Here is a 6,868-nt window from a genome sequence, read left to right as displayed (position 1 = left end):
AAAAAAAAAAAAAATTTACGAGTCTACTATGTATATAAATATAATATAATATATAAATAATTATAAAAATTATTTATATATTATATATATTTAAATAAAAACCGTCGGCAGCCTTGGATCTTGAACTTGTGGGCTGGTTTTGGAACCTCCGCGACTTGCGGAGCTGGAAGGCCAAAATGGCCGCAACTCGCGGAGCAGTGAATTTCAGTTCTGGCTATAAAAGCTCTCGAGTTCTGCATGTAAAATATATAATAAAAATAATAATAATACTCCGTGTGTAATAATAATAATAATAAACAAATAAATAATATATAAATAAATATAGTATAGATTAGTGTTATATTAGATTAGTTTGGGTTATGTAAAAGTTATTTTTACGGGTTTTGAAGTCGAAATTCTGTCCGTGTACCACTACGCGATAAATAATCAATGTAAGCTATGTTCTCCTTTTTAAATTAATGTCTCGTACTTAAGTTATTATTATGTTTATTTAATCCGAAGTAATCATGATGTTGGGCTAATTACTAAAATGGGTAATTGGGCTTTGTACCATAATTGGGGTTTGGACAAAAGAACGACACTTGTAGAAATTAGACTATGAGCTATTAATGGGCTTTATATTTGTTTAACTAAATGATAGTTTGTTAATGTTAATATAAAGATTTACAATTGGGCGTCCCTATAAATTACCATATACACTCGATCGGACACGATGGGCGGGGTATTTATATGTACGAATAATCGTTCATTTAACCGGACACGGGAATGGATTAATAGCCACTAGAATAATTAAAACAGGGGTGAAATTACATTCAAGGGTAATTGGTGTAATTGTTAACAAAGTAGTAAAACCTTGGTTTACACGCAGTCGATAACCTGGTGTATTCATTAAACAAAGTATTAAAACCTTGTTACAATTCGAATCCCCAATTAGTTAGAATATTTAACTTCGGGTATAATAATAATTTGACGAGGGCACTCGCATTTTATATTTATGACTGATGGACTGTTATGGACAAAAACCAGACGGACATATTAAATAATCCAGGACAAAGGACAATTAACCCATGGGCATAAAACTAAAATCAACACGTCAAACATCATGATTACGGAAGTTTAAATAAGCATAATCCTTTTATTTCATATTCTATCGCAATTTTATTTATTGTTATTTTATTTATCGTCATTTATTTATTTTACGCACTTTAATTATTGTCATTTATCTTTACGCTTAAAAATATAAAATCGACAAACCGGTCATTAAACGGTAAACCCCCTTTTATATATTATTATATATAATTATATATATTTTGTATAAATATAGTTAAAAATATAGTAAGTATCACCAGCTCCCTGTGGAACGAACCGGACTTACTAAAAACTACACTACTCTACGATTAGGTACACTGCCTATAGTGTTGTAGCAAGGTTTAGGTATATCCCATCCGTAAATTAATAAAACTTGTGTCATATTTTGTAGTATTTTGTATTAAAAATAGTATATTTCGTAACCCCACGCTACGACATCACCTATATTTCTTTATATTTGATGGCCGACAATGGTTTTGGAATGAGGCCTAATTACATTAAAATATGTTGAGTGTATCATAGAGATGCATTTGGTGTTATTATCCTAGTTAAACCGAACCCCACCTGCTTTTTAATAATAAAAAAAAAGAAATCGGATACTATGATTAAGGAGGGCTACGTTTTCATCTTTTTCTTTTTAATTGTTTCTGCCTTTTGAAATCTTGTTATCAGATCAAGAAAGGCCACGAACATTCTATCGATGTGTGACGCCCCGTACAAAACCATCGTGCATGAATCATTAACAACAGGATCATTACAAGGTCAAACACTATATGCTATTTCAAAATACGTTTGCATTCATGATAAAAGGTGATGTCTTAACCAACATCAATGTTTAACAACCAAAGTATGCTTCAATGAATAGAAGCAAGGATAATTGTATGTGACCCATAGGTCGTTACAAATCATAGTTTCAAAAGTAATAATGTTTATGAATGCAAGATAAATGTTCATGCAGTGACATCTCTAAAGCAGCGGGTGTCTACAGCAAGACTAGTATATAACGGAAGCTAGCAACCTTAAGCACCTGAGAAAAACATGCTTAAAAACGTCAACACAAAGGTTGGTGAGCTATAGTTTAAGTATAACAGTATGTAAGGTAGGCCACGAGATTTCAGTGCTACAAAGAGCGTTTCAAAATAGTATGATAAAGTATATGTTTAACCGTGGGTAATTAGTAACTAACTTAACGTTTATAACCCCCTGAAAGTACACTTGGCGAGTGCGTATGTTTACGAAGTATTAAACACTCGTTAAATGCTAGCGCGACTAGCCCGAGTGGGGATGTCAAACCCTATGGATCCATATCTAAGATTCGCGTTCACCGGTTCAAAAACCAATAACTAAACGTTACCGAGCTAAAGGGAATGTTTATGCCGTTGTATAACCCACACATATATAAAGTTTAAGTACTCGTTCCTAGTATGTAAAACGTAAAATACGCATGTATTCTCAGTTCCCAAAATAGTTAAAGTAAAAAGGGATGCTATAACTCACAGTGGTAAAGTAGTTGTAAAATCGAGTCGAGAAGTAAGCAAGTACGTAGGTCCGAAAAGTACTCAACCTAAGTCAAATAGTACTAAGTCAGTAAATCATCCCAATAGGTTTAAATGTATGTAAATTAGGTCTTAAGGGTCATCATCATTCATCATCAAACAAAAGGTGTAAAGTAAGTTTCGTTCATGAAAAGAGTTTAAAACAAAGGCTGAATTAGATCAGTCACCATGGCCTCTATACTTACTAAAATAAGGTGAGACCAGTGGTCATGACTCCGTGTATGAGTCCTTTAGTTGTGGTAAAAATTCCAGAAGCAAACTCATCTTCGTTTGACCGTGGCGATGATCTAAGTGCGAGTAGGTCAGAATTTTCAGCACAACGTTAAAAGGACATAGTGACGATCGGAGGGCCATAAATCCTAAACTGTAACTCGGATTAAGACGAGTCCTAAACGAAAAATTATATACTCGAACAGAGATAACTAAAAATCAACTTTACAATAGCCCAGGTATTCAGGTCTGTTCCAGAAAACAGTAAACAGTATGTTTTGGTGGGTTCTTGGTGCTCGATGCTTATCACGGTTCTCATCCTTGATGCATATAGCTTCAAGTGTACAACTCATTGATGTGTTTGCATCATCTTATCCAAGGTTTGACCATCATAACACTTGTGTAAGTCTAAGACATGTAGCACAACTCATTTAAGTGTTGCAAGTAGCTTGATGAACCAAAGTTACATCAAAATCTTAGATCCGACACATACATGAACTATAAAAGTAATATTGAACTACAAACTTGAAAGTAAACTAACTAATCAAGATCTTAAGTTGTAGAACATAGTTATTAGTTAGATCTTGAAGATCCAAGACTCAAAAGTCTAGATCTAAAGTTATTAAGTTAAACCTTAAGTAATAACACTTGAATCTTTACTTTAATGAAACCATAAGCTACAAAACTTAGATTATCATCTTGTAAAGTATATGTAAGCTTACAAGCTTTTGATTATGACAAAATAAGTAGACCATAAGCTATAGAACTTAGATCCATCATAATTATATGAAGTTATAACTAAAATGTTATACTTTCATGTTCTTGAACTTTTAAAGTTAACTTTAGTTCAAGAAAAATGAGATCAAAGTTAACTAGTAACACTTGACCAACAACAACATGAATCATGAATTTAAAAAGATGCAAGAATGAAGAAATAAACTAAGTAAATAATTAACTAGTTCATGGTTATTCATACTTTAAAGATTCAAGCCAAAGCTTGATCTTTAAGAATGTAAACCTTTAAGTTTACAAACATGCATCACAAGTAATGATTTTTAACAACACATGAACTTTCAATCTTTCAACCATTAAATGTAGAACATAAACTAGAAAGTTTTGTTCTTGTTTATTCTTGTAATACAAGATAATAAGAAGAATTAAACAAGAGAGTTTGATTCTTGTACTAGTAAGTAAATAATAACAAAAGAATAAGTAACAAAACAACAACAAGAAACAAGTAACTTGAACAAGCAAAAGATGATGATGATTATGATGCTTGGCTACGGTTTTAATAAAGAAAGAGGAAGAAGTATGAAGCTTGCTACTTACAAGTATTTGAGAGAAAAAGAGAGAAAAAGTTTAGAGAAATTTTCAAGTAACTTGTGTGTGTGAGAAAGTGAGATGGAACTAGTGAACAAGTAACTAAAAAAAAATATGAACCAAGCCCTCCTAAAAGGCCTCTTGGCCTACGGTCATACAAGGGAAAGGGGGAGGCAAATTGTCCACAAGTTAATTTCATATAAAGGCTTAAAAGTTGGTATTAAGGGGTGTTTGCATGGGAAGTAACATGTAACCATACTAGTAACTAGATTCCATTCACCAACTAATTAGTTTAAGCCTTAATGGATTACTTACATGAAAGTATGGGCTAACTAATCCATTTAAGTGAGTAGGGTGGGCTTCTAAGCCCATGTACAATTAAAAAGCCCAAGTATGTATGTAAGTAACAAGTTAAATAAATAAGCCCAAACAATTAACTAGTAACCATAGTTAATTAAAAATGATTAATAAAACTTAATCATGAATGTAAATAATATTCAAAAATATTATTCGTGTAAAGTTTCGTGTGTCATAAAGACGTTTCGGGCATTTAAAGTCAAGTATGGTAACATGTAAATGTATATACAATACATTCATAAAACACAAGTATTAATAATAATTATTAATAAATAAACATTGGAAAATCCAGGGTCGTTACATTACCCACCTGTTAAAGAAAATTTCATCCTGAAATTTTTAAGTTGAGGTAGATGGAGGAGGTGGGAAAAGGTGAGGATACTTCTGCATCATTTGATCCTCTCGCTCCCAAGTAAACTCAGGTCCTCGTTTGGCATTCCATCGTACACGTACCATCGGAATCTTGTTGCGTTTCAAGGTTTTGATCTCATGATCCATAATTTCAACAGGCTCTTCCACAAGTAAACGCGAGCATTAATGATACCACCGGACCCAGTTGTATGATAAGTTTGGGTGCAGAAAGACACTTCTTCAAGTTTGACACGTGGAAGGTAGGATGAACTGAGCTCAATTGTACTGGTAGATCCAAACAGTAAGCAACGGGTCCAACACGTTCCAAGATTTCGAAAGGACCAATGTATCGTGGGTTCAACTTTCCACGTTTTCCAAAACGAATCACACCATTCCAAGGTGCAATCTTCAACATTACACGGTCACCGATGTTGAATTCAAAGTCTTTATGTTTAAGATCGGCATAACTCTTTTGGCGATCGCGGGCAGTCTTAAGCCTCGCTTGAATCTGAGCAATCTTTTCCGTTGTTTCGTGTACTACCTCGGTTCTGGTGATTTGCTTTTCGCCTACTTCGGCCCAAAAAATAGGAGATCGGCACTTGCGGCCATACAACGCTTCAAAAGGTGCAGCATTAATGCTCGAGTGATAACTGTTGTGGTAAGAGAATCCGGCGAGTGACAAGTGCCTTTCCCAGGCCTTTCCGAAATCAATAACACATGCACGTAACATGTCCTCCAAAGTCTGAATCGTGCGTTCACTTTACCCGTCGGTCTGTGGGTGATAAGCAGTACTCATGTCGAGACAGGTTCCCATGGCTTCTTGTAAGGAACGCCAAAATCTGGAAGCAAAACGGGGATCGAGATCTGAGATGATCGATAAAGGTACACCGTGACGAGATACAACCTCTTTGATGTATAGTTGAGCAAGTCTCTCCATCGTATGTGTTTCCTTCATAGCTAGGAAGTGTGCAGATTTGGTAAGGCGGTCAACAATAACCCAGATGGTATCGTATCCGCCCACCGTCTTTGGTAGCTTGGTGATGAAATCCATTGTGATCCTTTCCCACTTCCATTGTGGGATTTCCGGTTGTTGAAGCAATCCAGAGGGCCTCTGATGTTCGGCCTTAACCTTCGAATAAGTCAAACATTTCCCAACATAAGTTGCAACGTCCTTCTTAAGATTCGGCCACCAATACTGTTCTTTAAGATCGTGGTACATTTTGCCCGCTCCGGGGTGAATCGAATATTTCGACTTGTGTGCTTCATCAACTATGAGGTTCCGTAGATCTCCATAAAGAGGTATCCAAATTCTTCCGGCATAACATTGGAGTCCAGACTCCCTAACCTCGAATCAAGAGACAAGAATGTTCAAATGTTCATGAGATATATTATCCTCCTTGAGAGCCTCATCTTGGGCTACTCGGATCTGACTGTTGAGATTTGAATGAATGGGGATGTTCAGTGCCCTAACACGAAGAGGTGCCATCCTCTCCTTTCGGCTCAAAGCGTCAGCTACAACATTGGCCTTACCAGGATGATAGAGAAGTTCACAATCATAGTCATTCAGAGTCTCGATCCATCGATACTGTCTCATATTTAGTTGCTTCTGATCGAAGATGTGCTGGAGACTCTTGTGGTCAGTGAAAATAGTGCTCTTAGTTCCATACAGATAGTGTCTCCACAGCTTGAGCGCAAAGACAACGACTCCAAGTTCGAGATCGTGAGTAGTGTAGTTCCATTCGTGAATCTTCAGTTGACGTGAAGCATAGACAATAACCTTTGATCTTTGCATTAGTACACAACCAAAACCACTTTTCGAAGCATCGCAATAAACGATGAAATCGTCACCGCCTTTAGGAAGTGATAAGATATGTGCGGTGGTTAACTTCTTCTTCAAAGTTTGGAATGATGATTTGTGTGCGGGTTCCCAAATGAACTTCTTCCCTTTGTGAGTCAGTGCGGTCAAAGGACGCGTAATCAGAGAG

Source organism: Rutidosis leptorrhynchoides, chromosome 7 (assembly GCF_046630445.1).
Source record: "Rutidosis leptorrhynchoides isolate AG116_Rl617_1_P2 chromosome 7, CSIRO_AGI_Rlap_v1, whole genome shotgun sequence".
Lineage (NCBI taxonomy): Eukaryota > Viridiplantae > Streptophyta > Magnoliopsida > Asterales > Asteraceae > Rutidosis > Rutidosis leptorrhynchoides.
The sequence above is the reverse complement of the archived record's forward strand: the minus strand, read 5'-3'. Positions refer to the sequence as shown.